Below are 17275 nucleotides of genomic sequence, written 5' to 3'. Positions count from 1 at the left end.
AGTCTATTGATAAATGGTGAACACGTATTCTCATCCTACCGCATGGGTCTGAACTACTTTAAGAGGAAGAGTTTTGATGTTCAAGGAAATAAGTGAATATAAATCTAATTGCTGACTTCTTTCTAAAATTAGGTATATTTCAGAAACAAAGAGAAATGTCTGTGCTTAAAAGAACAGGACTTTACAGGATTCTGAGAATTTCTTAAAACATTTTTCCATATATAAGATCATAAGTTACACAAAATACTTTGTAACAAACTCTCTCCAACCAGTGCATATTTCAGCATTAAGCAAGGGAAAATGCTGACAGAGTAAAAAAAAAAAAAAAAAAAAAAAAAACACAGGACAATCTCATTCAATCATACTTTTCTATCCAATTTAATTTGCTTTACTTTCTTATGAAATAACCTAATGACACACAGAGAATGCAGAATGAATAATTACAATAGGACTTTTAGTGTCATGGCAAGTAGTCAGTTTCTCTTAGCATTGCCAGATTATTTAAGAAAAAAAAATATTTCCAGTTAAATTTGAACTTACAATAAATACTGAATTTTTTTTTTGTTTTAGAATGTTAGATTGTGGACATCTGCCAGAGGATGGTCTCAGTAACCAATTATAGTAAAGAACAGCTAACAGGGTTGGAAAACCAACATGTCCAGAGACACTAGTTGGTCTTTTGACAGTATGCTTCATGGGGGAGAAACCCTGTATCTACTAGGCCAAAAGAATTTTTCTTTCTAATTTCCCCAACATTTGATGTGCCTAAAGAAAACACACACACACACACACACACACACACACACACACACACACACACCTATCCATCCCTCTTTTTTCTTCTTTTAATTTTACTTATATTTTAGATAGGGGCTCCCACTTTTTCATAGAACCATAGAACTTGAATCACTTTGTTCTGTTTCATATTTTTTTTATTTTATGTCAAATTGTAGTATATTTTGAATTATATTATACATATAACATATTAACTGATATCTTTATATTATATTATTGAATATTTCTAATTAACTTAAATTAAAATAAATATTACAATTCTTTTGCATTGTTATAACACCTTTCTGTAATTTTAGTAGTTTGCATCTTTGTTCCATGACCTTTTTTCTTAATGTTGCTGAATTCATACCTTGCTTAATTCAAAAAGCCTAATTTCTAAGTGAAACATAGGCATTGACTTATAAGATAGGCCCTACAACTACCCAGTCATTTTTGATATCAAGGTATCAATTCCTGTCATTTTCTTTTTTAATATAATTTTTATTTTAATCATAATGGCCTACATATCATTGACAATAATATTTTAGATACATATTAACATAAAATCAGGGAATTCCCATCACCGAATTGTCCTCCCTCCACCTCCGTTCCCGTCCTACCTCCCATATCCTCCTCCCTCACCCCCGGGGCTGCCAGAATGACCCCAATATTTACTGTGCCTGTGCAGGAGGAAAGAAAAAAGAAAAAAAGAAAAGAAGCAAAAAGCACAAATTTTTTTTATTTATCTAATTTTAGCCGATTTATTTGTTTTGGTGTGGTTATTGAAGTTGTTGTCTCCATTTATATTTTTTTCTTCTTTATTTTTTCTTCCTTTATGTGCTCTGCCATGTTTTTTATCTCAAGACCATGGCCTTTATGTGGTGCTTATCTTTATTGTTGAAGTGTTCACTGGATGTTTTATTTGACACTTCTTTTTGTACTGTTGTGGTGTATCACCTCCTTTTTCCCTTTCATCTCTCAAAACTAGGATGAAAGCTTCCAGAAGGACTCCGCCCATTTTCGGTGTATTTGATTTTTTTCCCAAGTTTATTACTTTTCTCTTCTTCAAACAAAACCACATAACTTGAACTATCTAGTCCCACCTCCCAACTAGAGCGGAAAATAAGGGAGGTACCAAGACCAAACAGGTGTAGGACCACTAAGTAGTTAGCTAGACACAGAGGGGACCACTTATTCTGTCTCATAATTTTATGTCTTTATACAAATTGAGAAAAGAAAAGAAAAGTAGATGGGGCCCAGAGGCCAAGTGGTCTCAGGAACATTGAGTGAAAAAGAAAAAAAAAGAGGTCAGATCTAAATACCCAAGTCAACGTCAATGACAACAGAATCAAGAGACCCAAACTATAACAAGCTAAACACAAAACAGACCCATTACACTAGTAGTCCAGGGGGTTAGGAGTGAAGGTTTGGGATGCATGCAGGAACTATGGTGGAGGGAGGTCAACATTGGTGGTGGAAATGGCCTTAATTCACTGTCACAAAATACCTGAAATACAGCTGAAATACTTATAATTTAAATGGCCTCAAAAAAAAAAGAATTTTTTTAAAACTTGCAACCATGGGGCCGAAGCAGTGGCACAAGCAGTAAGGCATTTGCCTTGCATGCCGCTAACCTAGGGCCAACTGCAGTTCACTCCCCCATGCGTCCCAGATGGTCCCCCAAGCCAGGAACGATATCTGAGCGCATAGCCAAAAATAACCCCTGAACGTCACCAGGTTGTGGCCCAAAACGCAAAAAAAAAAAAAAAAAATTTTTTTTTTTTGCAATCAGTAAACACTTCTGGGCACAAGATGTTGATATAATAAAAATGTCTTTTTCCCCTTGTTTTCCCTAAAAAAAACAGCACTTAGGTAGGTTAATTTAAAAATTAAATAAAAAGAACAGCTAGCAAGGCAAACACTATTCTCTTGAAACACTTGTCTTATTTTCTCCCTCTTATTCCTTTAAAACCTCCTACTTTGGGGGGAAGTGGTCACATTCAGTGGTGCTCAGAGATTACTCCTGGCTCTGCACTCAGAAATCACCCCTGGCAGGCCTGGGGGACCATACGGGGTACCAGGATCAAACTCAGGTCAGTCCCAGATATGTATCATGCAAGGCATGTGCTCTCCAGCCCCCCCCCCCAAAACAAAACAAAACAAAACAAAACAAAACAAAAAAAAAAAAACCCTCCAACTTTTACCCTTCTAGAATGGGAACACATTTTAGATTTATATGTAAACTGTATGGCCATACCCGTGATGCTCAGGGGTTACTCCTGGCTATGCGTTCAGAAATCGCTCATGGCTTGGGGGACCATATGGGACGCCTGGGATTGAACCGAGGTCCTCCTGGGTTAGCTGCGTGCAAGGCGAACACTCTACCGCTATGCTATCACTCGGCCCCAAATTATAAATCTTTAATCCCTAATAAATGCTTGTCTCTCACTTCAGCTCTTTACTGGGGGCTAATATTCTTCTCAATTGAAAGATTGAATTTCACCCAAGCTAATGTTAGACACTACCAGATTCATGTCATAAAAGTTTTAATGTTTTTGGAATGCTTTCTGGTGAGGGATAAGAGATGAATTCTGATAAATCTATTTCAATTCTTAGAGAACAGTCATAGCACAATTTTTCAGTACAATCCTTACAGAGTTTTACCCAATTGCTCTCACAAAGACTTCCTTGCTTGTCTATTTTCGGTGGGGGGTCACATCCGGCAGTGCTCAGGGGTTACTCCTGGCTCTATGCTCAGAAATAGCCCCTGGCAGGCACAGGGGACCATATGGGATACCGGGATTCGAACCACTGTCCTTCTGCATGAAAGGCAAACGCCTTACCTCCATGCTATCTCTCCGGCCCCTCCTTGCTTGTCTTAATCTCTCAGGTATGAGAGAAAATTTTCTAGAACATAGAATTGACTATTAACAACAGAACTAAATATCCAAGCCAAAGTCAACAGCAATGGAATCAAGTGACCCAAACAACTTAAAACTCTAACAATCTAAACTTTAAATGGGCCTGTTATACTGGCAGGCTGGGGGGCAGGGGTGGTGGGAGGCACGGAAAGGGTGTTGATACTGGAGACATTCTAGGAATATGGTAGAGGGATGTCAACACTGGTGGTGAGATTGTCCCTGGCTCATTGTATGTCTAAAACCCAACTAAGATGAACTTTGTAAATCACAATGGTTTCAATAAAATTAAATTAAATTTAAAAAAATAAAAAAGAAATGACCCCTAACATGTTGAACTTATTTTGCAGAGTCTTGGGGTGGGTGGCAAGTAGCTATGATGATCTTTGTCCTTGAACTTGCTGAAGAATTCCAAACCCTTCTACATTTCCTGCATATTCCCTGGTGAATTTAAATCCAGGAACGAACTCTTAAACACAAAAGTGTCAAAAAGGTCAATAGATCTTCTGTCTCAATTGCCACTTCTCATCCAGGCCAATGACGCTCTATTTCTACTGTCTATATTATCTTTCAAACTGGAAAAGGATCCCCTGTCAGTGTTTCATGACTCCTGGCAAGATGCCAGTCACCTAGAATAACTACTCTTTTTAGTTTTGACAGTCTTTCTCTTGAAAAAGCTTAAGACAAATTCCAGAATAATTAATTAAAAGTAATTTCAGTGGTTCTTCTCATGAAGGTCCAATTTCACTGCCACTCAACAAGATCAAGTTTCTGATTATTGGATCTTATGATGGCCTTCAATTCCTTTTTCCTTTGGTCATGTGGGGATTTTCTTTTGTTTGTTCTTTTTTTACTTTTTTTCTTTTGTTTGTTTTTATTGTCTCTGTGCTCTGTTTTTCTTCTGCGTGTATTAGACAGGGCAAGGAGAATACAATTTTTTAGGTTTTGTTTTTGCTAGGTCAGCCTGTGCTCAACAGCTGGTGTCAAAAGGAGTTTCTGTTGGGTCAAACTTTTAATGTGCAAGTCTTTGGATGCCAGTTTCTATTCATGCTATATCTTACTCAAAAGAATCACTTTCCTCTGCTTTTGTCCCCAGAGTTACATCTAGACTTCTATGTTGAAATTCTATGTTTTTTTTTTCTTCAGGAACTACACCTCCTGCTCACACAATATTCTGCCATTCTTTCTTCTCTGAAAATTTTAGATCCTAGATCATACTGTAAATTTCAATGTGCTCCTGGTTTTGTGCCTAATTATTCATGTTTTTGCATAGTGACCTACTGAATCATCTGTTCATTCCTTCATTTAATTAAATACTATTTTGACTCAACAATAACAAACCAAACTATTTGTTTTGCACCCTCATGAATTTTGTTTTTTTGTCTCCTCCATAGGAGGAAATAGATGCAAAAATCCATTTGATTTTAAAATACTATCTTTTATCTTCTCAAGTCCTGAAAAATCTTTTTTGTTATACATTCCCCTTTTTTCATTGAGGTAACACTGCTTACAACACAATTTTCATATTATTATTTACACTTGTAACGCTATTTCACTAACCCCACTATCACTGTCAGTAACTCACCACCACTTAAACAAAACACAACTAAAATTCACTAAATTTCCAGTATCTTAGACCTTAAAGCTAGCAGTTTCATTAGAATAAGGATAGACATTCTCAATATTTATTGTGTTAAATAAGAGATTTTCAAATGTTAACTCCCACCTGAGTTGAGAGGTTTCACTTATGACTCAAGTCAAGCCTACATAATTACAGTGATTTACTGGGGTGGGGGGAGTCCACATTCTGACAATATAAACATGAGGTCAGTTAACAATCAAAGGAATAGAGTCACAAACCATTGAGATGAGGCTTAAGAGACTGACATCTGGGTTTGTTTCCAGAATGTCTTGTGAAACATCTATTCACAGGATAGGAAAAATCACTATTCCAAGGGCAAATTCCCAGCAGCCTTTGCTGAAACCTAGAGAAGGTTCAGGACCAGAAGTGCAGAGCCCTGATGTTTCATATTGGTTTAATTTAGCAACTGTATTTATACAGTTGCCTAAGATGTGTTTTCAGGCACTTCTGTTGACTTTAATTTAGGCTGGAATTCTTGAACAGTCAAGTTTTTTTTTACTTTATCTTATAACATTTCTCATAACAGTATTTTCATAAACAAGTGGTAGCTTTTGAATTGATACTTTTTGTCAGCACTTTAGGTAAATCATGAAAATACCAATATACAGAATATTTTGATCAGTCAAGAACATTAAAATAGCAATACATATAACACCACCAATATGTATACATATTTTTCCGTTTTAAAATAAATGGTTAGATTTGTAACATCTCACAGGTATTAGATTAATTTGAAATGAGGGATCATACTTAAAATTATGTTGAAAAAGTAATTCCAGAAATTGTCTCTAAAGATTTATGAACAAGATGAGCCTGAATCGATCTAATTTTATTTTTTCTCTAATCATAACTCTTGAAAATTGCTTTTCTGTGTGTCTTCAATGGAACCTAATGTTTCAGTGAGTTTCAGAAATTCAGAGTGCTGTGGTTTCTTAGCTAAGAACCAACACACACACACACACACACACACACACACACGACTAATCTTACCTTTGCATTTAAAAGCATGTGTAACTTTACAGCACACATTTTAGATCTGCAAGCTTAGCAAACTCTCTGGACATCTTATCATTTTGGGATGATTTTCAAAAGTCCAAAACTCTATTATTTTGCTGATTTCAGCATCCTACAAAGATTCTAGCCAGGACAAAGAAGATCTTTTCACATAAAATTATTTTTAATTAGCAAAATAACTTTAAAAAAGTAAAAATTATAAAAGGAAGTATTTAAAAAGAAAAAATTACTTATTTGTGATCTGAAATACAACCTTACAAAATAAAATATCAGTAATAGATTAATTCCTACAGCAAAGAAATAATTTATATGAAAAACAGGTAGAACTTAGGGTATAAGTAGTAGAGAGGGTAAGGAATTTTGTCTTGCCTACATTTGATCTTTATGATCCCCTAATCCTGTCAAGAATGATCACTGAGCTGAGTCAAGAATGACTCAAAAAATACAACAGCCCGGAGAGATAGCACAGCGGTGTTTGCCTTGCAAGCTGCCGATCCAGGACCAAAGGTGGTTGGTTCGAATCCCGGTGTCCCATATGGTCCCCCGTGCCTGCCAGGAGCTATTTCTGAACAGACAGCCAGGAGTAACCCCTGAGCACCGCCGGGTGTGGCCCAAAAACCAAAAAAAAAAAAAAAAAAAAAAAAATACAACAGCGGGGCTGGGAAGGTGGCGCTAGAGGTAAGGTGTCTGCCTTGCAAACGCTAGCCAAGGAAGGACTGCGGTTCGATCCCCCGGTGTCCCATATGGTCCCCCCAAGCCAGGGGCGATTTCTGAGTGCATAGCCAGGAGTAACCCCTGAGCGTCAAACGGGTGTAGCCCAAAAACAAAAAACAAAAATAAAAATACAACAGCAACAAGATTTTTCATGCATAAAAGTTTAATACCATGAATTCTGTTAATAAGATATATTTAACAATATAGCAAAGGTGAGAAAATACAAAATAATTCCAAACATATATGAGAATGGTTTTTTAAACACTATTTGAAAATTTAGAAGAGCATCCATACAGAAAATTTTTAGTTCAAACCCAATATGGGAGCCGGAGAGATAGCATGAAGGTAGGGCGTTTGCCTTTTATGCAGAAGGTCATTGGTTCGAATTCCTATATCCCTTATGTCCCCCGAGCCTGCCAGCAGCTATTTCTGAGGGTAGAGCCAGGAGTAACCCCTGAGCGCTGCCGGGTGTGACCCCCCAAAAAAATTTTAAAAAATAAATAAATAAACCCAATATAATTTAAAATTGAACTGAGTACTCAGTTGCTTTTAGTACCCTGATATTGGAAAGTAAAAAGAATTTTTTTTAATAATAGCTTTATTTAAACACCGTGATTACAAACATGATTGTAGTTGGGTTTCAGTCATAAAAAGAACACCCCCAAACCTCTTTCACCAGTGCAACATTTCCACCACCAATGCCCCCTACCTCATAAGAGATATTTTACATCTGTGAAGCTTTAGTCATTGCTACAAGATAAGAAAAACAATCGTATTGTTTTTAATAAAATAAATAATAAATATAAATAAATAATATAAATATGAATATAAAATATAAGTAAATAATAAAATAAAAAAGAAATTTTTATTTCTTTCCATGATTACTGTTCTCAAATAGAGTGCAGTTAAAATCAATGTTGTATCAGTTTACTCTTCTCAGAATGAACACTGATGAAATTCTGTTAAGAGTCTGTATTATCTCATCTGTAATTATTTTAGGATATATTAACAGGGATCTGTGTATTGTAGAACAAAGGACATCATTTCTGCATGACAAAGTCCTGAGTTCTGGCATTAGATGTGCCATTATGTGACCTGTGAAAAGTTATTTTTTTAGGGACCATCTATGTCCTCTGTAAAATGAATTTATTACCTTATTACGGGATTAAGGATCATATACGCCATTTATATTAAGGAACTATTATTAGTTACATTTCTGGAAACTGTGATTTATAAAAATCACAGAACTCATAATATTAATACTCAATACAAATACAGCATTTATTTTATTAATGGAATGGTACAATGGTGCATCAAGAACTAACTTATAGGAAAAATTTTATTTTTTCATTTTAGGTAGACAACTAGAGAAAAAGGTATGGAAAAAATGATATTTGATACTAAACACTGAACATATTTATTAAAGAATTATACCTCTCAAAGGCTAAAAATAATCCTATAAAATAGAATAAATTTTTCACTGTTTTCAAAAAACAGTGTATTCTATACTTTGCCAGTGTAGAATATCAATCCAAGTTTACTGTTTATCTTAAATGCTTTCTTTTTTTTTGTTTGTTTTTTGTTTTTTGGGGCACACTCATTTGATGCTCAGGGGTTACTCCTGGCTAAGCGCTCAGAAATTGCCCCTGGCTTGGGGGGACCATATGGGACGCCAGGGGATCGAACTGTTGTCCTTCCTTGGCTAGCGCTTGCAAGGCAGACACCTTACCTCTAGCGCCACCTCACCAGCCCCAAGTGCTTTCTAAAACTATTTTTCCAAGAGCTCTGATGATATCTCTGTATGCAGTTATCTAGAAAGATCTTCATTAATGAAAACATTAAATTAGCTCTTGTCAATTTAATGAAAACATTAAATTAACTCTTGTTTACTATAAGATGTGACACTTTGAAACTTTCCAGATTTCAGTTTATATAGAAATAACATATTTTATTGCTACAGTGTAAATCTGCCTTTAAGAGCCCAAGTTTTAGATTGTTTCTATCCAACAAAGAATGTGCTATAAATAGATAATAAAGAATTACTTTAGCAGACACGAACTTACTATGTGCGACTTCATTTTTGTTAGTAATCATAAGGTCATGAATTTCATAATACTTCAAAGCTTGTCTTTCTACCAGCTTGGATAGGGCTCAAGAAAATGCCAACTTTTTCCAGAGCATAAACCTAACATTTCTATGCAGATGTCAATGTAGATAAAATTTTCCTGGGGCTGGAGAGATAACATGGAGGTAAGGCGTTTGCCTTTCATGCAAGAGGTCATCGGTTCGAATCCCAGCATCCCATATGGTCCCCCGTGCCTGCCAGGAGCAATTTCTGAGCATGGAGCCAGGAGTAACCCCTGAACACTGCCGGGTGTGACCCAAAAACCACAAAAAAAAAAAAAAATTTTCCTAAAGAGGGGCAAAATAGCCATCTGTTGCTATGTTAGAACTGAGCCCATGGCATGCTTGTTTTATCATCTGTAATTACTAGATGGAAAGGAAATGTGAAATTACCTTTTTGAACAGAGGCATGAAACATAACAGGACCCTCTTTCATTGACTCAGACAATCTCTGAGAGAAGAAAAATAGACAAATGTCTATATGGCAGCATAGAGGCAGGCAGTGGAGGTTACAGGGGAGGGAAGGAAGCAAACTAAAGATGGTGGAGGGAAATGCGCATTGGTAAAGGATGAGTATTAAACATTGTAGAACTGAAAATTATGAAAAACTTTGTAACTCTATCTCATGGTGGTTCAATTAAATATTTATTTTAAAAATGAACAAATGAGATTAAAATACAATATCTTTATGAGTGATTATCAGTCTATGAAATACATAAGGGGGAATATAAGTTTCTCAAAAAGACAATTTACCATTTATAAGTCACGAACTCAAAATTTATTTAGGGAATATAATTTGGTGTAGTCTAGCTCCTATGTAAAATAGTACAAAGATTTATTGTAAAAAATTAAAAAGCCTTATAATTAGCAATAGGCTTTTATCCAAAAATTGTGAAAAGATTAATATAAAAAACATTTGTACCCTATGTCTATAGTTCCACTATTCACAATAATAAGAACTCAAGAGCAACATAAAAGTCTAGCAACAGATTACTACCTTAAAGAGTTGTTCTATATGTATAGATACAATAAATACTACTTAGTTATTAAAAAAATTGAATCCATGTTCAAAAATTGAACAACCCAAAGTCTTTTGATGGTCATGGTAGATTTCACCACATGAAAGGTAAGTACTGTAAACTGATAATAAATAAATAAATAAATAAATAAATAAATAAAATTTTTTTTAAAAAAAGATTAAGCAGCGGCCAGAGAGATAGCATGGAGGTAAGGCATTTGCCTTTCATGCAGAAGGTCATTGGTTTGAATTCTGGTGTCCCACATGGTCCCCCGAGCCTGCCAGGAGCGATTTCTGAGTGTGGAGCCAGGAGTAGTAACCCCTGAGCACTGCCGGGTGTGACCCAAAAACCAAAAAAAAAAAAAAAAAAGATTAAACACTGTTACAGCTCTTTTAGAATTTGTCCAGCAGGCCTTCTGGTCTCCACCGGAAGCCCCCCCCCCACTGAAAAAAATAAAAATAAAAACTAAAAAAGATTAAGCTTGCTAGAGATCTAAAAAACATAAAATAAATAGGCTATTAACTTTGAATTTGAAACCATATTTATTTAATTCTGGATCTTTGTTCATTTGCTCAAAATTTTCATATTAGTAAATGGAGTTATTAATCTGAGTCTGTGGTGTGGGTACAAAGTTAAAATAATCTACGTTAAGAAAGAGAAAGTTGCTTCTTACATCATTAGTATTCAATCAATTTTCTCTTTCTTTTTTTTCAATTTTCTCTTTCAATAGACAAAATTAGTTTTAGATTCTTCATGAGACTGTTTCAAGAATAAAATACATACAATAAAATTAATGACTAAAATTATATTTTAAAACAAGTGTAGAGAAGAAATTTAATGTAGCAGAGAAGTATATAGTTATTAACATAAATACAACCTTAGAATGTCTGCTGCCTTATCTTGAGGTCATGGTACCAAGATCTTTTTACTCAGTCTTTTTATCTTTTCCTTTAAACTAATTTCCTGCATGCTCAATCTTTAATATTTCACTGCCTCCTAAAAGGAATTATATCTATTATGTCCATCTACGTATCACAAGGTGTAGATGAAATGCTCAGCCTTTTTTGCTTCTTGCTACAATCTGCCTAATATAAATTTTCCTTGAGATCCAGTTTGTGTTACAGAGTCTTCCTCATAGAAAGTAACCCTTAAATGTTCTGAAAAAAATTGTGAATTCCTTGTTATCAGCAATCATGGTATATTCTTATTCTGCTGTTCTCTCAACAGTTTCATATAGCAGAACTTCCCACCCTGCTTTGCAACAAATGCTTTTTGAATGTCCAGAGCCCTTGATCCCTCTAACTTACTACACAGCCACACAGGCTTTGAAATCTGCCTCTTCAAGTGTTTACCCCAGTAAGAAAATCCTTTGAAACAAGCCTGAATTTTATGCATCATGAGGTTAGTAATTTCTTTCCTCCTACATGAGTACAATGCAAATTTAGATGTATTGGGGTGGCATTCACATTCATTTTTTTTATTAGGAGCTAGGTTGGTTCTTCAAATATGTTTTCTTTTACTTTTTCTTAGACTCATCTGTTATTTGGTGTTTTCCAACATTAATATTAAAAATTTTTTCTATAGAAGGGAAAGGAAGGTTTTATAGATTCAATTTTCCTTTTAATTCCCAAAGAGTAAATGTTAGCATACTGTTACTGTGACTCTAAGGTCTCAATTCATGCTTTCTCCTTAACAACAGAAATAAAAGACCTCAAATGTTTTTGTGAAGTGTGTAAGTAGAATTTAATAACATCTATTTTATTCTGCTTACATCTTTGATTTTAAAGCAGAAGATAAGCATTAATTTGTTTTAACTATGGTAATATAAAGAAAGGTACTTTGCAATATATGACTAACTTAAAAAATGTTAAAAATTTCAGTGTGGACTAGATAAAAAGGACAGCTGGAAAAGCAATTTCTTTGTAGGTAACCAATCTGGATTCTATTCTTTGCACTGCATATGGTCCCCAAAAAGCATGGACAGGAGTGATCCCTGAGTATAGAGCCAAGATGCACACATAAATACACACACATACATGCATGCACACACAGATATGTTTATGTTCTATTTTGTAGATATAATACACGTGAGAACATATATATAGGCCAAATTTGGCTGTGAGTACTCTCCAGAGTCTCTTAGACAACCCCCAAATAGAAGGCCTTAATTTCTTGCTTTCGCCACTCAAGTTGTTTACCCAAATTACCACCCCAGTCTTCTCTTGCCCTGCTGGGGATTCAACGAAAGTTCTTAAACTTTTCTTGGCAGTTAAACAAAATTATATTTTTGAAAGCACCTTAAAAATTCAAAATAAGGGCTAGAGCTGTGGATAGGGTGTTTGCCTTGCATGCAGCTGACCTAGGACAAACCACGGTTTGATCCCCCAGTGTCCCCTATGGTCCCCCAAGCCACGAGCGATTTCTGAGTGCATAGCCAGGAGTGACCCCTGAGCATCAGTTGGTGTGGCCCAAAAACAAACAAAAAAAAATTTTAAATAATTAGAAAATCTGTGTTTATTTATTATTACACCATGACTTACATTTCAAATGTTCATTTACAGTATTTTAATAAAGTAAGATAAACTGCAAGATTTATGATAAATTAATTAATTTTTCCATAGGAACCACCCACAGAATTTCTTCTAGGAGGTACCCTAGGTACCTGGTGATGCTTCTTTCTGTGCATATTTGATGCTTAGATTCAGTAGTGCTAAGCTTAGACCAATGGTTCATTGGGTCACCAGGATCCTAGCCAATAGTGAGCTGGATGATAGGCAATGTAGAAAGCCGTACCAGGCCTTGGCACATGCTAGTTATGGAATTTACCATTTGTGCTATCTCCCTAGCACTGCGTTTATTAAATTTTAAGAATTGGGCATGAAGTTAAAATTACAGTGATTTTAAATATTTTATCTGATCTTATGAACGCCAGCAAAATTACCTTCAGGTTCATTTTCAATATATATTGTATATTAAACTAGCTTCATAATTAGTAGAATTGCTACTGGCAGAGACTATTGGGAATTACATGCACAGCGGGTAAGGCCACAGGACATTTCTGGCAATTCTGGAACTCCTTGGTCAGAGAATGTAAACATCTGAGGATGGAAGAAAGCAAATGATTGAGGAAAGGAGATTCAGGAACTACATTCAAGGGCAATCTGGCCTACTTTGATCCTCAACAATGTAACCATGGGAGCTGTAACAAATCCTAGGAAGCATAAAAAGAAGAGAACATGTGGAACATTCATCCAAGTGGAAAGCTAGGCTATGTGCTCTGCCAAAACACATGGACTACAAGAGATTAATGATTTAAAAACATTGGTTTAGGGACCGGAGAGATAGCACAGCGTTGTTTGCCTTGCAAGCAGCCGACCTAGGACCCAACGTGGTTGGTTCGAATCCCGGCGTCCCATATGGTCCCCTCTGCCTGCCAGGGGCTATTTTTGAGCAGATAGCCAGGAGTAACCCCTGAGCACCACCAGGTGTGGCCCAAAAACCAAAAATCAAAAAACAAAAACAAACAAACAAAAAAACATTGGTTTACACTAATCTCCAAACTATCACAGTCCTTATATAATTATAGCAAGTAGAAAAGAAAAAAGAGAGAGAGAAATTTTTTAACTTTCTGGTAGCTTCTGAAAGAGAAAGCCAGCCGAGTTCTCAAAGGCTTGTTTATATGCTGGAGCTTCTGATGCAATTGTTGAGTCTGAATACTGGAAAGGAATACATATACTTGAATCTCACAATAGCTATTCTGTTGAAAGGTTTGTGGAGCCAGTCAGATGAAGCTTAAAGCAAAGTTCCTACAACAAGCTGTACAAGTGGGAACCAGTTACACTAGCATTCTGGGAGGTAAAGGAGGGAGATATGGGATGCAGAATTTGTGAATTCAATACTACTGATGATAAATTAAACTACAGTCTTTTGAGTGAAGTATTATATAAAAACATTAAAAAGTTTTGTTCTGGTCGCCATCTCTATACAGGGTCATAGCTCACTCTGTTTTCGAAAGTGATATAAACCAAAGTTGTAAAACATCATGGGAAGACCAGCCACACAGCTAAAAACTGGCAATATTAGGAGGAGAGGATGAGCCAAACCCACCCCCTGCCATATATATAATATTATATACAATATTAATAATATATAATATAGTATTAATTATGTCATTGATATTAATTATTAATATTATTGATTACATTATATAATTGCATGTTATTAATATGTAATAGTATATATGATATAATATATTATGTATTTTATATTATATATGTTATACAATATAATATGTTGTATGTGGCATGTAATATATAATATATACTGGTATTTGGAATGATATTACCAGACACTTTTGGACTGAGTGTGTGCACCCTTCTTCATCTACTCATACTTCTGGGAAACCTGGCAGCTGTAACCACACCCAGAAAACCCAATTTCCATGTCTCCACTAGGCCATATTCATAGACTAACATATCTCTTGAAAGAAATGGAAACCAAGCCTTGAACATATGGACATGCAACTAAAACCTGGAAATCTCAGTGGGTGTGGGCTGGTAAAGCCCTTTCCTTGCTGAAGCCAAGCCTGCTGCATCCATCACCCATAATTAATGCTTTGCCTATGGGCCTTTTCTACCACTCCTCTATGACTCTCTGCAAAGACACCAATCTGACCAAATTCCAGGCATGCCAGTATTTGGGCTAATACCACCAGAACTTTTTTGAAGTGAGTGCAGGCATCTCCCCTGCCTTCTTGTACTCCAAGGAGACCTGGCAGCTGAAAGCACCACCCTACAAAATCTAAAGTATCAGTAATAGTGCTTTGAATTCCAGAGCAGCTTAATTTGTTTGACACTGTCATTTTCTTAGGAGCACACTAATTTAGAGGCCAATGTATGACTGAGGCCACTTAACATTCAGCAACAAATGAAATAACAGAATTGTCAGCTAGCAACAAGTGTTTATTAAACCTCTGCCAAAGTCTTTTTTTTTTTTTTTTTGGTTTTTGGGCCACACCCGGGACCGCTCAGGGTTACTCCTGGCTATGCGCTCAGAAGTCGCTCCTGGCTTGGGGGACCATATGGGACACCGGGGGATCGAACCACAGTCCGTCCAAGGCTAGCGCAGGCAAGGCAGGCACCTTACCTATAGCGCCACTGCCCGGCCCCCCTGCCAAAGTCTTAATGACCTCGTTGGAGATAGAATAAATTTCACAAATTTAAAAAACAAATTAAAAAAAGTTCCTTGACCTTCCTGCAGTATGTTTGCAAGTTATAGAACTCACCAGTGTAAATCCCAAACTCTGTGTCCCAATATATTCAGTTACTAAATGAGTCCATTGTTAACTTTCAATTATTTCAGCCATGAATAGTTTTAGTATGATCTATTAGAACAACAGCAGCTTAGATATTCCTATGGAATAAAGTTTATGGTCACTCCAGAGCCTCTCAAATAGTGGTCCTTGGACCTCTGAAAGTCCCCATGACCTTTTCATGGAATCATTAATATTACATAAATATTGATAATTATTCTAAAATGTTATTTGCTTTTTCATAAGCAGCATGGTTTTTAGCATCAACGTGACCTATTGCAATGAATCCAGAATCAGACATGAGAACCCAGTTGTCTTCTATCAAGCCATCAAAAAGATTCACACAAATGTCAAGCAATGTCATTATTTCAATATTTATTAATACTATAATAGTGATAGACTGATATTTATGTGTAGTAATGTAATGACCCCAAATGATGAAAAAGGTGAAGGCCATTGAAATGGAGCATTACCCTGATTACTGGATTGAGGGAAATGACTTATGCTGACAAAAGCAGTCACAAGGGGCGGAGAGATAGCACAGTGGTGAGGCATTTGCCTTGCACACAGCTAATTCAAAGAGATGGTGATTGGAATCCCAGCATCCCATATAGTCCCCTGAGCCTGCCAGGAGCGACTTCTGAGCACAAAGCCAGGAGTAATCCCTGAGCGCTGCGGGGTGTGACCCAAAAAAGCAGCCACAAAAACACAGATAAGTACATATTTCAAAGGTAAGAGCAGTTAAAGACCTGACTTTAACCTAAAGCCTACCTAAATTAGGCAGGCAGGTGAATATGAGGTGAAAGGTCTTACCTAAATTAAAATTCATAGTCGGTCTTGAAAACACATCTGAGTTACTGCAAAAGTTGGAGCATTGAACTTAATCTCATTGTCTTCTGGACTCTACCTCTGAGGTCCTGTGGCCTTCTCCAGCTCTTATTGAGGGTCCGTTCAGAAATGGCCCCCTTCCTCCCTATGAATAGATATCCATGAAGGAAATAGAAGACCTTGTACTAACTCAACTATCATCTCTTCCAAGTTTCTGTCTGTAATGTTTTGTAATGTACCCCTTCCTCTTTCTTTTACTGCAAGGTGATCTGTGTGTTTATACTGTTGTAATGTGAGCATCCTCCAATAAAATTATATTACAATTATATGAAATTGGTTTGAGTCAAAGTAAACTCCTTTCACTTAATGAGTGTAAATAGCACTTTGAGATCCAAACCTCCATAAATATTACACTACCATACTATTTCTATATTGAAAAAATACAAGTAGAGATCAAAAAATTCAAGTAAGAGCATAAAGCATATGCATTAGAGAGACCTGGGTTCAATCCCTGGTATAAGATGGTCCCCAAGTTCTACCAGGAGTGACCTCTGAAGAGAGAGTGGGGAATAGTCCTCAAGTACCTCTGGTTATGACTCCCAAACAAAAGAAACACCTATTTTTTTTCACTAGCTTATGTTTTATATGCTGGTTCTGATTTACATTAGAACTCCCAAATGGTTTATTGTTGAGTAGATTTATTATTTTGTGATTTAAATTTTCTCAATTTTAATTTTAAATGTGAAATCCAGCAATATATAATATATAACAAAATAATGGGTGTGTAATGCACATAACACACACTCCATTTTAAATGTGTAAAGGAGTCAGAGGCTATAAACCTTCAGCATAAAGCTATGAGGCTGAAAGTTACTGCAAAGGGTAATTTGATCTGTGATTTAGATGTTCTGGTGTTGTCTTGCAGAAAAGT

General features: G+C 36.0%; 1 non-coding gene and 1 pseudogene across 1 annotated transcript; both read left to right on the top strand.

The window, feature by feature from the left end:
- The window catches only part of LOC126007012 (PRELI domain containing protein 3B-like), a 71211-nt pseudogene that overhangs the window by 24060 nt on the left and 29876 nt on the right, over nucleotides 1–17275 (top strand).
- LOC126007672 (U7 small nuclear RNA) lies at nucleotides 10582–10643 on the top strand. The gene has a single exon (XR_007495173.1). It is a non-coding gene; the product is annotated as a U7 small nuclear RNA (small nuclear RNA).

Source organism: Suncus etruscus, chromosome 4 (genome assembly GCF_024139225.1).
Source record: "Suncus etruscus isolate mSunEtr1 chromosome 4, mSunEtr1.pri.cur, whole genome shotgun sequence".
Taxonomy (NCBI): Eukaryota; Metazoa; Chordata; class Mammalia; order Eulipotyphla; family Soricidae; genus Suncus; species Suncus etruscus.
Note: the sequence above shows the minus strand (reverse complement) of the source record. Positions and strands in the feature narration are given on the sequence as shown.